Consider the following 22,550-nt stretch of genomic DNA (forward strand, 5'->3'; position numbering starts at 1 on the left):
ATCATGCTTTGACCTGGCTAATGGAGGCAGCATACCCCAGGGCAAGATGTAATCAGGAAGACAGTTAATAAAATGAACAAGCTTTACTGATCTGCTAATGCCCCTGACCTTCCCTGAGGGATGACACACACATACACACATACTTTTACATACATGCATTTTCCTTAACACTACACATACATTACACAAAGTCTAAGGTCTCACCATACAATTAGACTGATTAATGTAAACATATGGCTAACAAGCACGGAGTATGTTGCGTCATTATTTTCTAGGATCCTTTCACCCTCTTGCTATTAACCCTGATCTGAGTCACCTCTTAAAGCATGGATGGATAAAATCACGGATAAATCATTTGCCCATATCTCATAAAAAAAAAAAATCACACAATTTCAGACCCTAAGTTTACACAGGGCTGAATGTCTGTACACTATGATTGTCTTTACTCCAGGTCACACCAGGGAGCAGAGCCGCAAGTCCATAAACAACAGTCAATCAATCACTATGACCGACAGAGTAAATGCACGTCATTTACAGTAGGACTAGGTAATATTCACATGAACAACACAGGCATATGAGAACAGATTTATGCCCATTAATGAGTACATGTACAGTGCAGATACACAAACTATCTTCCACAACTGAAATTAAACTACTACAGTGAGGAAACAACACCAGTAAACGAAGCTGTCAGTTGATGATCCATCATGGAAGTCAGACTTCGTTAAGGCTGTGTTGAGTAAGGCAGTACAGTAATGCCTGGCTTTTCAGCTGTAACCTTGCATACCCATATATATTTTGCTTCTGGCTTGCTGTTTGACACTACTTTTGTTCACTATCCAGTCTCCTGTTTTCTTCACCCTTTGGCCTTGCTGTTTCTTTTTTGTTACTACACCACTCCACAGCAATCCACATCGTCAGTGAGAATGAAGAAGTGTTCAGAGTATGTTTTAGTTTCCATAACACATCTGTTTCAGAACATTTCAAACTTCATCCTAAATAAAATAATAATCAAAACATCATTTACAAACATCAGCTCTAGATGTTGGAGACAGATGTCTCTTTAGTAACTTGGTAATTTGTTTTGAAGTTTTTTTCATTTGAAGGGAGTGGGAACCAAAAACGACTTTCAAGCTCAGTATCTGACCTTTGATGTTACCATGAGGTAACACTGTATAAAAAGAGAATATTAAAATATTTTGTAAATAGAAATGATGTCCTCTCCAGCTTGCTTCAACAAATATGCTTCAAACATGCTTCAACAGCATCATAGTACGTTTGCAACTTCTATGTACTTCTGTGATGAAGCAATTCAATAAAACACACCATAATATTAACATAATTCCAGTGTTTGCTGTCGACACAGTCTTCTACTGATAGGTCTTATAAAAAGACATGCAGTACTGTCCCTGCGTCCATATGCTGAACCTCAGCGTAATGATAAACTCTGTTCACTCTTCAATCATGGTTTTATGATATTAGCAGTTTAGATACAGCTTCAGTTCCCTGGTGTGGGATGTACTTCAACCACTTGGCGGATTACAGCAATGCATCAAGGTGCTTGCAGCAAAATGAAAATGTAATTCTGTGTAATTCTCTGATTGCTTGAGGGAAATGCAAGACGAGGGACTGGGAAGGATTGCTCATTGGATCATGATCACTGGCTGCTAAAGGGAAGTCCCGATGCTCTGACATCCCAAACGGCACAATCCCTGCCATAATTCCTGGAGGTCATTCAGGGGATATCATTCCCAGGAAGATTATGTCTGATGAGTGATGGGCTGTACTAAGTGTAGAAGACTCCTTGGGGAATGGAAGCAACCTTGATGGTGCAGTATTACACCACGATATTACCCCGTCAAAGCATGCATGCATTCATGCACATGTACAAAGACATCCAAATAAATAGTCATGCAATGGGTGCTAGGGCATATAGATGACAAAACTAGAGTTAAACACTATTGACAGTGTAAATGGTTATTGACAGATTGTCAGGAACTGGAAAAGCTGGTGGCATTGGAGAATAAAGTTGGAGTTAATTCAAATTAGTTAGCTGTATGGTTAATCCATTAGCCTGTCATGTGAGTAAGTAACTGATAACAGGAATAAAAAACAAAGAAAATCATTTTAAAGAAGAAAGTAATACTTGTGTGTTGGTGATATTCATAATCAACACGTGCAGCCTCTTAGCCACATTTCCATTAATCTATGATATTTATAGAAAAAAGATGCGTCTCTTGATCTGTGGCAGCTATAGTGGGTTGTATTAGTTTGTGTGACAGAGGCAGGTGGTGTACTATGCTATTAATAAAAGGCTTTAATGCCAGTTCATTTAGCCAAATAGCATTATCGTGACATCCTAAATATAGGACCAATTGGCTGTCACAGGCTGCAATTCAGTAGTCAAACAGGACTGCTAAAGTGAAATATTCCTAACACATCAGAAGTGCCAACTCAAACGAGATGGACACACACATTTGTAATAGGAGGCTCTGTTATCATGTGAGGGGAAACACATTAGGAGGTTTCTGCCAGTTCATTGCCATGAGAGAGGCCACGTTGTGTATGCACACTGAAGCACACACGCGCGCACACAGACCAGTAGAATGAATTATAGTTTACATACACCAGACAGACGAGGGCTTTGTGAGAGACAATGGAAAGCAAAGGCGATGGACTGTCATGACCTTCACAACTGTTGGCAGTAAACCGTAAACAGAAATAAAATCAGGGAGCGAGAGTTAGAGAAAAAGAGAGTGAGAAAGAGAGCATACGGTAATTGGACACGGAAGTGAAATAAGAAAACAGATATTAAATCACATCGGAGGGGTCAGGGAGCAGATTCCTTACTAACAAGGCACAGCAACACACAACCGATGCTCGTCGTTGTTTTGCTACTCACAGTATTTTCTACTCAATGGCAACTTCTCTTACGTAACCAGAACAAGAATGAGGCATTGTGAATTCAGCTGTATCGAACTGAGAGTACGGTGTGTGAGAAAGAATCAGGGAAACAGAGAGAGAGAGGAAAGGCAGAAGTTTAAAGCTTCTAGGCCAGTCCCCACTGATTGTATGCATTCTGCTCCTTCACCCTCTGACCTCTATATCTTCTTTTCTTATTCTTTGTTGCTCTTTCCTTTTGTTACACAGGGAGAGGAATCCTGGAGAGGAAGTATGATGTACCACAAGAGAAACACCCAGCCAACTTGACTCTCCCTTTTCCTCGGAGACTTGCTGTGGTCTTTTCCTTGTTTTCACTCTTTACATCTCTATTCTGTTTTAATTGTCTTACTCTTTAGTTGTCTTTTTCTTTGCAGGACTATGTGTTTTTCTCTTTCTGTTTCTCTCTGCTACAGCCATTCTTTTCCATCTTCCTCTGCAGTTCATCTAACAGTATGAAACATAACCTCTCACTTGCTGAAATCCCTGCGCACTTTGTTGTGTTTGTAAGCGAACACACTCAAACACATGCAGGCGCAGACATAGCAGACACCTGCACATAACACACAAATCCCAAACTGCTCTGGAGATGGAGGAAGACAGGGGCTTATTGAGATGAAGCATGGGGCCTTGGGGGCGACAACGTGGGCATGATTGCCTGCACTGCCATCCTCCTCTTGCCCGAACCTCTACAGACACTAAACCCCACCAGCGTCCACCGCTAACCACCGTGGGGGAGAGAAGGAGAGTGCAGTATTTCAATTCTCTGCCTTTTGCAATTCATCACCCCCCTCTAATGGCAAACTGAGCAGTTAAGCTATCGCACGCTGGAAGAAAAGAGATTCTTCAATCAAGCTGTCTGAAAAAGTAAAAGTGCTGGTCAACCCAACTTGTGTTCATCATTCCTGCTTTAAAATAGATTTTACGGCAGTAAGAATTCACCGCACGTCCCTGCTCAGAATAAATTCAGACTGTTTTAAAATTAAACCACTCAAATTCAGCATTGGGAAATCGTGCTTAAGTTGATGATTATTAAAATGTTGCAAGTCACTCGAACAGGAAGTTTTGAGGAAGAGCTAAAAGCTACAGCACCACTAAGAACTGTATATAATAACAGTATAGTTTCCTATAAAATCTCATGTTATTGCACCTGGCATTCAACAAGTTGCCTGTTGATCATAACTGATCTACTGTCATATCTCATTCACGTATGTGTTGAACAATCTTCAGAGACATGATAGATAAACAGCAAGGTAGAAAAAATATACTGTTGCAGTACAACTGATGCAGGTGCCCAACATCCATCATCATTTTCTGGGGTCTATTTCTGGAGTCTTCACTACATTATACAGAATTATGTTGGTTTCTAAGACTGACTGGCATGACTACAATTGGGTTTAAGGGGAAAAAGTGACAGTGCTTACAGTAAATTTCTTAACATTGAAACATAAAATATCCCTGAAATGTTCTCTTGGATAAGGGCCATCTGAAGTGCGGGCCAAATAAGACCTTGACGTTAAGTGAATAACAAGCTTTGAGGTTTACACTTGCTTCATACACCACAGACTACTCTCTACTGGAGAATATACACACCTGTAGTGAAACACAGAGCAAATGACAGAGGGGAGAAACATGTAGAAAACGTGATGCTGAACGACACACGGAAACAGAAAGACAGGCAGCTGTAAATCCGAACATTTTGAAGAGCAGATACAGGCAGGCTGAACAACAAAGGAAATTCCACCGTCGGTGTTCACAATAGTCACGCTACGTTATGTGATCCTGTTAGCTCTCCTGAGTTACTGTACTGAAAGTATTGTGGGGCGGCAAGCACTGAAGAGGCAGTAGGCTTCTTAGAGCCACAGGGATAGAAGGCTAAATGACAGATGATACACAGATTTAAACACCGCAGGATGGCCCAAGGCAAGCTGGGAGCCACAGACAAGAACCCTTATATGGTAGCACTGACACTGCAAGTGAATACTCAAACAGATAAGCTCTTGCTGTGGCTCATTTCAGGGGCAGCATCCTTTTAAATTTAAAGACCTAATGCATCCACTTATGGGTTGATAAGGCTGCACAATCTGAAAGGGTAATCGGTATGTGGCTATATTTGGGCCAGATTGTGGGGACATAGTTAACGCAGCTTTTCCTGTACTTTCATTGGTGCATCGCTTGGTTTCTGATTACACAAGCTGATGAAAACTGCTCAGATACTCTTGACTGTGGTCTCTCGTGTGGTCTGCTATGGAAAATCCTCATTTAGGGAGGGAAACGAGGCAGGTTCAGCTTCCAGTCTGGTGTTCTCTGAAGGCCACACCGTTTGTATGTAATGTCCTTTGAAGGACTTGGCCTCAAAAATGGGTCTCAGCTAACATCCCATCTACATTTGCATGCGCAGAGGTGCCTCAATACCTTGCTGTGAATCTAATCTCAGTTTACAGCCCACCACATGGCGTGAGTCTTCCAGTGCACCCTGAAAATAGATTATGATAATTCCATAACTGCCTTGGAAGAAGCAGTCAGGAGGAAACATCAGTAGCGGCCCCGTGTCATCCTGCAGAGGTGCACAGCGGGAGTCATCATTGGAGAGATCTACTAACACACACTTCTGTACAACCTTTCATGTTCCTCCTCTCTCCTTGTTTCTGTGTTCTGCATTTTATTTAGTGTCTGTTTTTCCTTCCTTCCTCCCTTCTTTCCAGTCGATATGCACACAGCTCCTGCACCTTTTGAAGTGGGTGATAGCTTTGTGAAAACATCAACTCCTGTTGTGGCACCTATTGTAAGGGCAGAATGTTGCTCACAGCAAGTACAATAAAAAAAAACCCATGGCTTCACATTGAGCCAGAACGGATGGAGAGCGACATGGCATCTTAGACTCTCCGGCTGTAATATTTCTCAGAGTGTTGTGATGGTGTGCAGTTTTCCACTCCACAAGGCACAAAAACCACCATGTACCAAACAACACTCTCTCAGTAAGAAGTTGAAGGTCCCTACTCGAATTACAATAAAACACAGACTAACAGCATATAAAGAAAATGACATCAGCATAATTTCCCTCTGCTGTTGTGAAAAGCTACATTTGTACAAAACAAAATAAATAAATAAATAAAATAAAAGAAGAGAGCAAACATTGAGGCTGTGGCAGAGAACGACAAATGATGAGAATTTTAGTGTCAAACACGATAAATGAACACAATAAGAGGCAACATAACCACAACTCTAACATTAATTAGCAACTCTAAAAATGTTGCTTTCTCACTAACACCTTACTGCATTCTCAAGACTGAACCTAAACCCTGAGACGTTTTAATGATGCGTAGACATAGACCTATGTGAATAAAGGAACACTCACAAATGACATCACACTCTTTGATCCTGTAATTGGATAGGATTAGTTTGGGCTGAGAAAAAGCTCTAACATGGCTCAGCCACACACAGTTTGCATAATTAAAAACCATAGGGGTTTGTAACAAGGGAGTTTGAAATAACAAAAGTGGAATATTTAGTAAGGTGGGGTCCAGAGAGCTGGGCACAGATTAGAACCATGGGTTTCATGGCAGGAGAAGTAGTACGAAATTAAAAACTGGATATTTTAGAGCCGGAACTGTTTTTTAAGGGAATTCAGTAGATTCGAGCAAAACAGATGCAGAATAGCAGGCGGAGGAGTTGTGTAGCTGTTCAGCACATAAAGTCAATTAACTCATCCCTTTCTCCTTAGTTTTACCTTTTAAAACACAAAAGCAGAAAGAAAAGCAGAACTTTGTATAAGCAGCTAAAGCTAAAGCTTTATAATCGAACATTCTCGCAAGGATCACATTTCATTTATACATCACATATTCCTATAGGTGTGCTAGTGGTAGTGGTGATATTGCTTTGTTTTATACCTTTATGGATTTCTAAATACAGACTAATTTCTTCTTCTGATGTAGGTTTAATATAGGTTGATTTTTCAAGTTAAACTTGGAGATACTGTACGTAGAGCAGCATTCAATCAGTCAGTCTTTGTGGGTGCAAGTCTTAGAGATTAGCTTGGTGATCAAAGGACCTTATTTAAGTCTGTTAGCTTAAGAAGGTCAACTACTGTACCATTGTCACAGATCTGTTGCTTTGTACATTTCAAAACTGGATTTCAAAGACACTTAAGCTATGTTTATACAGTATGACACAAATTCCCTTTATGCCTTGAACAATCAATTTCTATACTGCAATAACCCGACGCACGGCTGTCAAACCCAGTATCTATGCTTTTCTCTGTTTGTTGCCCAAGTGATAACACTGTATTGGGCTTCAGCCAGAGTGTCTTGCTGTAGTTTTGTTGAGGTCTCCAAGTCAAGGTTGAGGGAAACGTGTAAGCAGCGCTTACCGCAATGCATCATTCTGGGACAAACAGAATGAAAACCTAAATTGAAAATGGCTCCCACCTTTGTCGGGTCAGTGATCTCTGTGTGCGCATGTATGTACGTGTGTGCCAGAGAGATAAACAGAAGGGAGTGAAACTGCATGTAGGGCACTTTCTCGAGCACTGGAGTGCAACTGCATGAAAGGCAGGTTGAAATCTTTGAATCCTTTTAGACATATAAATTGCCTTTCACGGTGCTACATAAATCAGAGAGGACCATGCGTAAGTGTAGCCTGTCTCTGTCTTACTCGCTCTTTCTCCTCAGAAACGCCTAAAAACTCTGCTGTTCCTTCTCTTCCATTTGTGCTGGTGTGACCGTGTGTGTGTGCGTGTGTGTGCGTGTGTGTGTGTGTGTGTGTGTGTGTGTCTGTGTGTTGCGTTGTGACAAAAGCTGCTCTCGACAGGCCAAGCCTGCCCCCTTCTCCACCCGTCTTATGGGCTAACATCATGATCCATCATGCTGTTTTTCACTGGACCATTCAATATCATGATCCCCCACTCTCATCCTCACCTCCAGCCTTCAAGCTGCCTGTCTGAACTGGCTACATCCATTCCTTCCTCCTCCCACTCACCTTCCTCCCCTTATCACACTGCCTCATTTCCCCACTCTGTGTGCCACCCTCCCTCGATCCCACCCACCTGCGCTCCATCTCCTCCTCCTTACTACACTCTGAAACTCTCTTACTCTCTGCCACTCCTCCTCTTTCCCCTCCCAAGTGTTTATTCTCACTCCCTGAGCTCCAGTCATCCAGGAAGTCAGGGGAGAAACAGAGAGCTCTTTCCTCGGGTTGGTGACCCATGTCAGGGGGACAAACTGCCCACCACTGCTTGCCTACACAGCTGGAAAATTAAGGACTTGTGGAGGCAAGAAGGTTCAGAGTGTGCGTGTGTGTGTGTGTGATAAAGTCAGAGAGGTTCTCAGAGATCAGCCTGTGTGGGGGAAAGCAAGACGTACGGACAGATCAGAGTATGTGTGTCTGGCATTAGGAGTCTGTGCAGTTTTTGTTTGTGCACCGATATGTGGGCGTGTGTGTGTGTGTGATCAGGTTAAATAGTCTTGTTTAAAGAGGAAACATGCTGCAGATGGTTGTGGGTGTCCAGCTGTTACTCCATCTAATGGGTTAATGAGTATCGCAGCATCCATCCAACTCAATATCTCCTCGTCTCTTTGTCTCCCTCTCCCTTTCACATTAGCCTGTTGGCACACAACCTCACGACTGTTTAGCAACCAAAGTAAACAGCATAAAAAAAACTAACTGTGTGTGCTTCCCAACAGTTTGGTTCCCATCCTTGCATTTGTGATGCCGTGCATAAAGTGCAGTTTGTTTTCTATGAAGGTATTAACTACAAAGCTAATGCCCAGGTTCTGTTATTGTTATGTAACGTTAATGCTGTTCTTTGATCTTGATCCAGTTTATTTGACCTCTGGGACTGTAGCAAACACTAAACTGAGTTGAAATACTTCCCTGGATTCTTCCCTGAGTGTCTGTGGTGTATGAAACATTCAATCCACATAGTGTTTTTGCAAAATTTAAACATGACATGAATTGTGCCTCTTCTACAAAAAAAAAAAAAAAACAACACCAACAAACTTCATGAAGTTATTTTGAACGTGTTTCAACCTTGTGACTCAGCTATTTATAATATGACTTGGAGCACCCAAATGACTCATGAGCAGAGAACAACGCCTGGGTGCAAGAGACATGAACTGCTTGTTTGGATCTTACAGAGATTTAGTGAGGAAAATAAAAATGTATGTTTAATACGCCTTTACACAGGGGTGTAGTTCAGATGTGTATATTAATTAGAGCGTTACCGATCCAAAAGAAGTGGCTGCTGTGTTGCTGCATCACTTTACAGGATTTATTGCACCAAATAACAGACTCTCAAGGAGAAAGCCTGTTATGTAAATTAGCTTCTTGGCTACAGCTAAAAATGTTATATGTGGCAATAATTGATACAAAAAAAAATTTCAAAAATAACTTCTCAGGCAACTACTGCTTATAGTAGATACAGTTCTGCTAAATTGATATCCATTAACTTTAAGCGACAATCTGTAAGACTGACACCACGTGTTGTGCTGCAGCAGTTCAAATTCATCTCTACGTGTAGGTGTGACATATAAAGTTACAGTCGGTGTCCGTGTTATAATCAGTTTGGGCTTTAAGCGGTTTCATGTCTGGCACTGCGTGTCTTCCTGGTCAAATGCTCAGTGGGCAGAATCACACACGTCCAAACAGAAACAGATGCTTCAACCCAGAACAAACTTTTTGAAGAAGAATTTACAGGCTGAAGTTAAAGGTTCAACTCAGCATGTTTCTTTTACGTCTGATGACCTATAGTGGCCATTTTATGTTTACTATAATAAATATATTACATATATTATATTAAATGTCCTTTTAAAAATATGTATCTGGATCATGTGAAACAATCCTTGTTTCAAAGATCATGGTTTCTTAGCTAGAATGCAATGGTAGCTGGTGCTGCAGAGACTTAAGCTAAAAATTCACTCTGTTGTGCAAACTGACATATTTTTGTAGTTTTTAATTATCATTCATATCAGATATTTTACTGCAGTAGAGGAAAACGAGGACTCAGACACAACATTACTTTAATTATACTGCTATATATCATGGTTATTTTAAACGAGTTCACATTTAAATAATAATATGGTAAAAGAAATGCTGACTGTATTCTATTCCTTTTTATTGTTAACAAATCATGGAAAAGACCAAAATACTGTATAGTATCATCACTTTCCAGCGTCCATAGGCTGTGTGTGGTATCAGCTTCTACTAACAATGTAAATCTTTAAAAATAGTTAACATGTGGCTTTTTTCATTTCACCATGATGGTTATTCATTTTTTAATGGGTTGCTATTTTCTAAATTATTTATAATTAATTATTGTTGACATAAATTAAGGGCCTTGAATCAATGAGTCAGATGTCAAGTTTATCACTCATTTCATATCATTTGTTGAAATCCAGGAGGGCATCATGCACACGAGCACTCAGGAATCAAAGGCTGTGTTTTTTACAAACAAGCAGTGTGAGGCGTGAGGAGTATGCGCACAAAAACACACACAAACAACTGGTGCTGAGTAATTACAAGAGAATGCCGCATGGTACATCAACATTCGATAAGACAAACATCATGAATATTCATTAGTTTGTTTATTCTTCCTGTGCGAGAGATGAGACAAAAAGTCATTCCACAGAGATGTGTCGGTGGCCTGCAAAGAAACACTCAGGCACAGAAACACAGACTGACATTCACTGACATCAATATAAACACATTGCAACACACATGAGACATTAGGTGTTGGACAAACAGCAGCACACGCATGCTATTAAAGTGCAGCATGAGATACACATGACAGCAGACAGGTACACGCTGATGAACACTTAACACTGGGTTCATTTAGATACACACATCCTCTCCTCTCCCCTCTACATGGCAGCTGTGAAAACTCTGCATCTTCGCCTGCTTTGTCTCTCTAACTTTCCCTGGGTTAGTTTTAAAACCCCTCAAGGTCAAGTCGGATAATCAACTTTCCTCCCCGTGTTGCTTCATTAGCACCACTGAGTGATATTTCCCCTGTTTTTCTCCTGTTGTTTTTCCAGTTGGTCTAATCTCTCTGTGCCCCACTATCCCACTGTAATCCGAGGGCTGTGTTAAAACTGCCTCCATAGATTTCTACATACACACTCAGAGATAAATAAACTTGCTGAAGACATGCTGCTTCATGAATAGACACTAATGACACTGGAAATACTTCATGGCTCATATTGTGTGTGTGTGTGTGTGTGTGTGCAAGTAAGGGGTAGGTGACAGAAAGTGACTATTGGTATGCAAATGCAATGGATGCATGTCTTCATAATGAAGCGGGGACCCTCTTACTTGTGTGATTCATCACTGAAACCTTTTTGTTGGATGATCAGTTCAGTTTGTAGACATACACCACAGCTTGTCATCCATTCAGTGTCCCCAGCAACCTTGGGGAGGACAAAGCGGAGAGCTGGGGATTGACTCAGAAAGCTTCATAATTGAGATCAACCCCTCAACTCGTCACAAACGAGAAGACAATATTATAATTACTTCTCAAGTGAGCTGTTTCTTTTTTTCCATTTGCTTTTTATCTTTCTGCCAGGCGGTGGCCATATGGTGCATTGTTTATGTGTGTGTGCTTGTTTTGGCATGTTGCATGTGAGAGGGTGCAAGTACAACTCAGAAAATCCCATTAAGGGGAATATGTATTAGTTTGCTGTGTTATTCAAGGCTTTCTGGGACATCAGTACCGACATATCTTTCAATGTCAGTGCAAGCGGTAGAAAACAAACTAATCTGCTTCTCCTTCCTTTCTCTCTCTGCTCTGTCTTTTATTTGTTTTCTTCTGTCTCTGCCACTCTGCATCAATCTCTGTCTTACACATCCCTTCTCTCCATTTCTTTCCTCCTCTCATTGCTATGCTTTTGCAACATGCAACATTTTTCTCAGTGTTCTTCGTCCCTGTCTTTCTCTCCTCTTCATGCCATCAGAGTCTGTACCGATAGGCTGTCACGGACATTTTTTGGAGCTGGACATATAATCCACTTGTGTGTGATGCAAAAACAGGCAAAACGTGTTTCTGGCTCAACTTTCCTCTGCTATCTTGTGTGCTCCACCACAGCAATAAATCAACTGTTTTTCCAGTTGCTTGTCTTGTCTGTAAGTTGAGTGTAAAACAGTTAATGTACAGTTTACAGTATATAAAGTAAACAGTAATAGGTTAAGTTATTTTCCCAGTTCCAACCTGATCTCATAACAAAAATGGTGTCAAAACAATCTTTCGATTTTTATTATTTGTGTAAATTATTAATTAATAAATGAATTCCTATATTTTTATTGTTCGTTTCAAAAGAAAAGAAAAGAAAACAAAACAACACAAAAACGTCAGTGTCTTAAAAAGTATCACTTACTCCAAATATGAAGGTTGTAGGTAATGGGAGATTTAATATCACTACAAATATTTACTTGCTTACCTGAAAATAGACAAAGTTAGCTACATCATTATCACGCTGAGTTAATGAGATGTTGTGCTAACAGCTCTGTCTTATCATAAAGGTCAGGACTGTGGGGCAGTAACTCAACACAATACATGATTAAAAACCTCCTCTAGGGAGACACATATGACCTTGCATATATTTTATTTACTTAATAGGTAAGTGCACAAACAACCTGCTGCTCAAAAACTCTTTTTCATTTTTTTTAGCTGAATACTGAACCCCTGCAGCCATGAAAATGAGAATTTCCCAAGGGAGATCAATAAGCTGTCACGTTCACTTTATCTTCACCCAGTATGCTTACATCAGAAATCTCGCCCACTTGAACGTTAACTGTGTAAAGCTTTTCCTCTAAGGAGATTCAGCTTAATGCTGCCATCTGACAACAAGCTCCACTCCAATATTAGGACCATGGACGTCCACAGGGGATAGATCTAAACTGATAATGACACACAGTACACATGCGCACACACACATGCACCATAACAGTCATGCGTGCACATTTCTTTCTAAACGTATCTACACTGAATGGCATGAATACATTTAAATTCTCAATATATCTGGTGCATCAGCTAAAGCCTTTATTACCAACACACATTCACCGTACCACACTCCTACACACACCATCATCAACACAGCACGGGAGGATTGGCAATTCTTCTTTAAAGATATGAAGCTAGAGCAATAAGACATGTTATTAGTTAGATTTGTTGGGAGCTTTCAGTACATTAATGTGTATGTGGGTGTGTGTATTGTATTTGTGTGTGGTCCCTTTGTATATGTGGTGCCTAAGGCCTGCCCGTCAGCACCAAGCACTTCAGAGAGAAGATGAGACACAAAAAAATAAATAAATACAGTATATGGAAGATTGAGAAGAAAGTCAAAAACTGGGAGAACAGGAAGTAGAGAAGCAGCAGAAAGTATACAATATAAAAAGATAAATAATAAAAAATAACCCCACTTTTCACTTTGTGTATTTTTATGGCTACACATTTGTGCGGCTTATATTCTCTAAACTCAGATATGAAGATGAAAACATGTTGCCACCCCTCTAATAATTCACCTGGACTGGCTTGACTACAGTCCCAGAAGACCATTAACAAGTTTAATGTGTTATGCCGAATTGTAATGCACACACTGACAATAACAAAACCATTAGCAAATAGTTCACAGTGCTATATGTTGAGTGCTGCCTTTTATGTATGGATAATGGACTCCCTTGTAGGCCCTTTATATTGACTGATGTCTAATTTTGGCTGAAAAGAGCAAAGCCAGGAAACAACAATCTGGGTGCGCTGTTGGAACCTGCTCTGAAACAAAAGCCTGTAAACAGAGGTGTGATGTACAGCATTTAGAAAAGTCAGCCTCGTGTTATTAAACAGCCAAACAACAGTTGTATTGAAATATTTAACAGCCTGATAAAGAAAATAACAGCGCTATTTTGAGGATCAGAGAATGCATAATTATGTCGATGATTTCCGTAATGCACTGTAAAAGTGCAATTTTAGCTCAAAGTAAATTGAGGCTAAATGATTAATGATTTAATGTGATCATCACCTTTTGATCTATTGTGGATTTCAAAGGAAAAGTTAATAAAGCACTTTTGTATTTAAAAAAAAAAACAAAAAAAAAAAAAGTACATACGCTCATTGGCCTCTTTATTAAAGGCACCTCTGTAATTTAATGCAATCCCCCTGACTTATGTAAATTTATGACATACTTCCCTTGGGGAAAGTGTTGTTTGGACTGCTGCAGTAGATGACGGCACTCGACACCTTGACACATAGCCAGGAGGAAACAGGAATCAAACCATTAACCCTGGGGTTTGGAGACGACTGCTCTACCAACTGAGAAGATACTTAAGTCTCTTTAAAGTCTTTTTTCAGGATGTATGTTTTGTGTGTGTGTGTGTGTGTGTGTGTGTCTGTGTGTTTGTGTGTGTTTTGACTTGCCATATCAGTAAATAGTGAGGACTCTAACGTGCCAGAAAACTGATTGTTATTCTTGTGCATTACATTCAACCAAACAGACAACAAATGAGGACTTCAAAAGACTATTTTTTACCTTTGAGGGTGAACCAGTCCACCTCTACCAAAACATGGCCCAGAGCTGCCGGTACCATGTGATGTTTGGCTGTGCCCTGAAACACAACACTTATTTCACAGACAGCCAGCTGCAGCGGGTTCATCTGAGTCCTCTCAAGTGAAAGATGTGAGTATGGAAAGCACAACGTATTTCTGAAAACGTTATTATAGCAAAAAACATCATTTAGAATAGTAACTTATATACGTTATTGTAACTAATCCATTCAGGTTTGTGCAGTTGTGAAAACACTAGTTCCTTGGGTTTAGGTGAAGTTAAACTATTGGACAGGTAAATTCTGGGATGGCTTTCGTCTCTGCTTGTGTTCTACAGTGCTCTATAGCTATGACTGAGCAGATGGACAGAAGACAGTTTTTAGGATGCTCCGGGGATGCTACTGCTAATGGGCAGCAGGCACAACATGGCTCACTCTGTAAAAGCCAATGAGAGCATTCAAATGCAAAAACACACAAGTACTGCGTGAAAAAGACGTACCGACTTTGAAATACTCACACACACGCACACCTAAAGCTTCAATAGCAGCTGGTGTTGTCTTTACTAACAGTCACACCGCATTCAGCATCAATCCACACAGACTCACCTCAGAAAGACACACAGTTACACACTTTGGCCATGGTTCAAATGGGTACTCCCATATGCATACAAAAACTCTTCCCCTCGTGAGTTTGCGAGACAACGAGAGGGAGAGAAAAAAGAAATATTGTGGAAATAAAAGAAAAAGAGAGAGATGCAGACCTTGCAAACACCTTATTACCTCAGCTTAATGTACTGTTACGTGTTATACTCTTTTTCATCGACACCGGCACCTGTGTGGCTATAAGCAGTAAGTGTGGCACGCAGGTAGACAGACGTGGGCCGGGATAAGACACATGACTCTGTCAACACAACATATGACAGCATTATCCCAGGCAATGACGCATTACCAAGGCAACAGCAACTAGAGTGCACACATTATGGGATGTAAATGATTTGGGCTGCGCTGTGACGGATCACACTTTGTTGCTCTATTTCTTGCACAGTCTCTCTCGCTAAACACCATTTTGTCACTTGTCCAGCAACACACAGACACACACAGTGTTGTTTCCCATTTGAAACCTTCCACCACCACAGCTGCAGATGTCTTCAAGTGACCTGTTCCAACCTGGCTGTCGGTCTGGACAAAAAGCTTCAGGCTAATTTCATCCGTTAATTTGCTGTGCTATCTAAAGGCTAACTTTACACGTCAGCCTCGAGTGACTCTTATCAACTGAGTGAACACCCTGAGCTCCCCTGCCCATAATGGGTGGGGGCCAGAAAGTTGCCTGCAGTCTTAAAGGGAGATTGATTTTCATCAGTGCATTTAAAGCAGGGAGAGACAGTGAAGATAATTTAACGTTAATTAGCATCTTGTCTACAGGGGGTAAGAAAAGGAAGAGAAAAAGAAAGGCGGACGTTTGGGTGATAGGGGAGAGCGAGAGAGAAATGCCCGAGGTGATAGTTCTCCTTTCTTTAGTCTTTCGATATACTAGTTCTTGTCTCAGTCCCTGACTTGCTTCTTGCCTTGGGTGCTTTCACAAATTAATGACATTGTAACCAGAACATTAGTTGGGTAATGAAAGACATGGCACAATCGGACAGTGTGCGGGCACAATAGGCTAATAAAAGGGGATAATACATGAAATATGAAGATATGTCAAAATTAAAAATGGCATAATGTCAAATAGACCATGAAAAGGGCTCTAATGAGCATATTCTTAGCCTCTTCTCCCCACCAGCTATAAAACAACAAAAAAAATCTAAGACTACAAACCGAGGTAACAGGTGTTGGTTGACATAAAGGACAAACTGCATCCGAGTGAGCAGCACTTATTGCAGATTAGTTAAGGGCTGCATATTTTCCAATTAAAGATAATTAGAGACAGACCTTTGTAGTTCAGCTGGATGTCAGCTAGCTGTGTTCACATTTTACGGCAGCACACCATTATTGGTATCTGTTATTTTTGCAGAGAGACACAAGAGCTTAAGGGCAAAAGTGAGAGAGAACTGAGGGAGAAAACCAGCTGTCTGCTGCTGCTGCATTTGCAAAGGTTAATGAACATCAAAAACGGCAGAGACGGGAGAGAAAAAAAAATAAGCGGTGTTAACCACTGCTGTAATACACTCTAAAGCAGAAGTCATTAGGATATAATGCAAAACCTATGAGCATGTGTGTGTGGAATATTGCTGTGGCCGGCTTGCTGTGACTTGTGAGGCAGTAATTGAGACCAGAAGTGCCCAAGGAATGGACTGTAACAACGGCATGCATACACACAGTCTCATTATCCTGACCCACACTCATCTTTGGCCACCCCTGTTTCTTTCCTCTCCGCCTACATTACTCATTCTCTACTCCTCTCCTTTGTCCTCTGTATACTTTTGACATCGCACAAAGACCAACATGTGTACATGGTTTTCTATAGGTGGGACAATTTATGAGTAGAAAACAATTTACAAAATGACTTGTTTCAGTTAATCATTTGTCCTTTATCTTTCACTGAGTGATATACATGCATGTTAGACTGTGTTATCAAGATCAGCAATGTTGGGAACATCACACTCCCTTTGTGCAACCTGTGGCTTAATGGTAATGACAGCAGTTCTGCTGTTGTTCCCTCAAAAAACAACACAATTAAGTTAAAATTACAAAATGACGTGTTAAAATAATGTTTCTGTGCAAAAATAAACTGTGTTATATTTTACAAATAAATATGTGCTACAGTTCATGCAGGACTTCAGTAAGCTTACTTTAAATTCATATAAACATTTTTGACAAAAGTTTTTTTTAAACAATTTTTGTATATTTCTTTGGTATTTAATAGTAAATTTGATTCAGTTCTATTCAATTTAATGTATGATAAACAACAGAAAAAAAGTTTAGAACAGAAAAGGACAGATTAACCAGCTTAAATAGTTTTTATTTATTTATTGTCTCTTTGCTTAATTTACTACGGGTTTTAACAGTAAAATTTACAGATTGTTCAGTCTCTGTTTACATTTTACTGTATTTTTTTACAGAATTATTGTGGCAACCACAGCTGCCATTTTTTTTCTGTAAAAATAACTGTAAAAACTGCTTTATCACCTACTTACAGTATAGTATACAGTACCTCCCTTTTAGAAGCCTTTAAAAATATAACAGCCAGAAAAAGATGCTAACTTAACCAAATCTTATAATGTGATAAAGACACGGCAATGGCACAGTAACTTTTGACATGACTGGACAAAAATCACACTTAGAGCTGTGACTTTATGATATCAGCAAAGATTCACTGAATGCAGTAGTGCTGACAGCAAGTGAAAGATTTTCTTTGCAGACAGGAAAGTGTTGGACACACTGCAGTTAGACTGGTCCGGTTATTATCTCAAAACATTACCATTTGCTGTAACAGTATTTTGCTGCCACTTATTCTTTTTACTTGAGAATAATTTTGACAGTGTGAAAACATAACAGATATAATAAAGCATCTAAGTCTCTATTGCTGCTCCCCACTAAGTTAAACTAGTATGTGTAACACAGTCATTAATAAGGAATCTTGTGAATTTATGTCATGGACGTTATTGTACTTTTTTGGTTTTGGCTTGTTGCTGAAGAACATTGCACTCTATTGTCAGTCAATTGCAAAACAGTCAATGGGAAAAAAAATAAATATTCTCTAAAGGCACATTAACTTGGCCATATCTTCATATAAGCACAGTATGTGTACATCTATGTTGCCTCTAAAAAGCATGTGTTTACACACTTAGGTCTAACTGTTACAGTTGACTAGATTAAAGAGCTCATTTATTTGATGGAAACATTTCCCTCTTCATTAGCCTGGATGCTATAGATGATTCTACCAATTGCTTCAGGCAAGTGTGAGAAATTAAGCTGAGTTCAAATGAGCATTTGTACATATGGGAATACATTTGTCAGTGAAGAAAGTGGGAAGACAAAAATCATTTTAGTAGGTTTGTAAATATGCTATATATGGTTGAGTTTGAGCTTGTGGTTGTATTGTACACCGACTGTGTACAATACAATTATTTCGTTATCAGAACTTTAATTTATCATAAGCATTATTCTGTTTTAGCTGTGAAAACCCTGTAAATTATGTCCCTTTTGTGCAAATCTGCCTGCCACAATAATTACTGCAACCACAATGAAAATGGTACAGTACTAATTTAAAACGAAACCAAGTTGTTTCCCACAGCCTGACCAAGATGTTTGATTGGATTTAAAAAATGTGACTGAACATCTCCTGGGGTTTTGCTGGATTGACATTCTTGTGTGGTAATATAATCAGTTAGTACAATTAGATATTTGAACTGTAGATGTAGTGTATTGACTTCTTGAAACAAGCTGCCTATGCTGACTTCTACGGTAGTTATGGATTTAGGCTGGTGTAAAATGCATAGACCAAGCAGAAGAGTTAATGTTCACTTCAAGTCATTACCAGGATGCCATCTACTTAATCTTCTATGAGATACAGAACAGAGTCGACAAGGCATATGGGACTCCGACTGGTTAAATGCAGTGATGTCAAAACACTGCAGAAAGGTGCTAATTCTCACCTTAAAACTGTGATTCCAACACAAAACAGGGACTCTAAAGATGTGCGCCGAGATATAGCTTTGTGGGGAAAAAAATTTGATCTAAAAAGGAAGGAGGAAAATAATGTGAGGCAAAATTACAGGTGAAAATTGGAGAAAAAATGGAGAAGAGAAATGGCAAATGGTATGAGGCAGAGAAGAGACAGAAGAGGGGAGATAAATGTGAAATTGTGGAGTAAGGAGAGAGAACAGATGAGCAGAATTTCAGAAATATGGATGCAGAAGATGATTGGGAGAAGAAGAGAGAGGAAGAGAGATGAGATGGCAGGAGGAGAGAGAACGGAAATAGTGGATGAGCGTGTGTGTCACTTTGAATGGTGTCTTTGTGTGTATAGCTGCATGCATCAGCATCAAGCTCTCCTATTATTTTACCCTCCCATCCTGTGAATGAATAGATTTTGAACAGGCGCAAGCTGTGTGCGTGCTCACAGGTGCAGGAAGCGTTTGAGTTGAAGAGAGATGATAAGAAACGATAAAAGGACAGAATACGTTAAATAGGTGAGGCAGGGGTCAGACAATTAGGACAATTACTGCCTAAGTTCCAAATTACGGGTGTCATTGGTGAAAGAATATAATTCCCATTTAACGGTTCATTTAGCTCCAAAATGCCAGCACTAGTGTAATAGATGAGATCTGGATGGGGAAAAAAGTGGACGTGGAAGAGCAGCAAGTGTGCATCTGTGTGTATGCCTAGTCATGTGTGTGTGTGTGTGTGTGTGCTGTGGCTCACACTGGAAATGCTGTTGACAGTGTAATCTGATGAAAGCTGACAGCTAATTTATGAAGCATATTTTTGGGTAAATGATTTTTCCCTGTGCTACTTTCTCACTCATTCTTGACTGGTAATTGGATTTCCCTAACTTGCAAGGTAGTGAATTAGGAGCATACTAGTTAATGAACAGCTGACTGAGTGTGTATGCCTGTTTGGTTGGAGGAGGGGTACTCGCATGCATGTGTGTGTTTTTGTGTGTGTGTGAGCATACTGTGTTTTTAGGTGTAGGTGCCATCTCTTGGACCATGGAGGTTAATTGCAAAGTTTTGGTCTGCTGCACTAATACCCAACTATTACTAGCCACCTATTTCTTTATTCCTACTCAGTCAATCAAGAACCATGGACACACACACACACACACACACACACACACACACACACACACACACACACACACACACACACACACACACACACACACAGAGGCATAGATCTAATGAACCCACCATCCTCTGTTTCTCTCTCACCCTCTTTGCCTTGTCTCACTCACTCTTAATTGCCAGGAGTGTCTAGTGTTTATCAAGTTATTCCCTAAGGTGGGTCTGCATGCTCTATTGGTCTGCATCTACACATATCTTTTGATTTTTATTGGCAGATTTTAGCTGGATACCAACAGCACGAGGACATTTTGGCCGGTCTTCAAACATCAAATGGCTGTTTCATGATTAAAACTTGGTTTTAGGGTGAAAGTCAGAAACATTTGGGTTAGGGTGAGCTTAAGGGTTAGGGTTTAGGCAATTGTGACGGTTAAGGTTAAAGTAAAAGGGCTGAAAATTAAACTGAGAACTAATAATAATAATAATAATAATAATAATACAATGAAAACAAACACACCACATATGTTGGACTTAATATAATTGTATGCTGGAATAATGCATTCCTAATGCAGTAGTCGACCAATACTGTTTTTTTTTCAAAAGCTAATGCCAATGTCGAGCTTTGCAGAGTACTTTTCTGTATTTTAAAACTATACTGACAGTTTATAAGGTTAATACCCTCTTCAATAAAATACATAATAGTACTGACTATTATATTATATACTGACTTGGTTAAGGTCTAAAAAGAAAAAAAAAACAAAACACATAAATTAGAGCAGGACCCTGGTAGAGGTAGGAGCTGATTTAAGAGTGCAGCTCTGCTGTCAGATACAGTTCACCAAGACTTGCTCAGTTTTAAGCTTTGCAGCAAATTTGCCTGAACAGTTGCCATCCAGTTCTACCTGCCAGTCAATTTTCACTTTAGCATGTTCATAGTAATTAGCAATTAGTGGAAAAGCTTGTTGTTGTTGACACGACCATGGGCAGAGTTGACGTTACCGTTGTTTATGCTTATTTAACAAGTGTTTCGATAAACTACTGTTGTTGGCTTTTTACCCACTTTTATCGAGTTTATAACAATAAGTCAGCTATGACGAACTAAAGTCTCAGCACTCCTGGGATCCCACTTTTCTCCAGCATGCGCTGCGCTCTGTGTGGAGGAGCTGAACTCCACCCTCGGCCACAGACACAGAGACAAGAGGCTGCAGCACAAATACCATGAATGTATTTTCACATGTGCTAATCTTACTTACTTTCCTTTTCAAGTACTAATAGAATGCATCCATATGAATCCCTTGAACCTGTGGGACCCAAATACTTTCTCACATTTGTACACTGTCTCAGTCATAGATGAATGAAAATGCTCCCAGTGCAAGTTGCAGATGTGTCTGCAGACATTTCTTAATCAACCAGCATAATTAAAAATGGCAAGTGACCGCAACAACCTTTACTGGATGTGGTCGTGGACATGTCTTAAACAAACTCTGCATCAATCCCAGAAGAGCAGCTTTTTGTAAAATGCCTAGTTGACCGCATGTGTGAAGCAGTATTGTGTTCCCAAAGTGTGTTTTGAAGTGCATTTTGCTTGGTATAATTTCCATGGTTATGGGCATAAATACTGTACAATATGTATCCACTGGTAGAGAACATGATGTTTTCCCATTGTTTTCTTTCTTGTTCCTGCACCACATCCATTTCATCAGTGAACGGACAAGACTGATCTCATGTGACTTTTAGTGATGAATTTTGATTTGCTTGGATTTTTCTATATGTGAAATGAAACCAACCAGTTTACAAACTGTTCCACTGATTCGGACCAGGGAAAACAAATTAGAGTTTTGAAAACGTCTGAAGTCTCCCTCAAACAACTCTTTGAAGCTTTGGGGGATAGCCAAAATATCTTTACATTGCTCAAATGTTAGATTAAGGGGCCATTCCATTGTCCTTTATCTTATATTAAATGGCTATGAAGTGTGTCCACAGAATCAAAAAAAGATCTCTATACACACCCACAAACACACCTACGTACGTGTCTTCCTCAAACATATTAGAGTTAATACAAAGCTTTAGCATAAACTGTAAAAACGATTCAAATGCTCCTGTTTTTGTCTCCACTAACATCCCCAGAGGCAGCAGAGGAGCTGCTCAGCTAAAGGCCCTCCTCCTGTACTGAATAAAAACTATTTAAAATCCTGTTCACTCCACCAGAACCAACCACAACACAAATCAGATGTAATTTAGATAAACCTTACACAAATTAACCATTTCCTGAGCCAGCCAAACTAATCTAAACCAAACTGACACGAAACCCTGCTAGGCCTTGCTCAAGTGAATTACAGCCAAACTGACTGAATCCAAACA

General features: G+C 39.9%; 1 protein-coding gene across 1 annotated transcript in view; it reads right to left on the reverse strand.

Annotated features, from left to right (window-relative positions):
• The window catches only part of cntnap2a (contactin associated protein 2a), a 269,264-nt gene that overhangs the window by 62,737 nt on the left and 183,977 nt on the right, over positions 1 to 22,550 (reverse strand).

The sequence above is a fragment of the Anabas testudineus genome, chromosome 2, assembly GCF_900324465.2.
Source record: "Anabas testudineus chromosome 2, fAnaTes1.2, whole genome shotgun sequence".
NCBI lineage: Eukaryota > Metazoa > Chordata > Actinopteri > Anabantiformes > Anabantidae > Anabas > Anabas testudineus.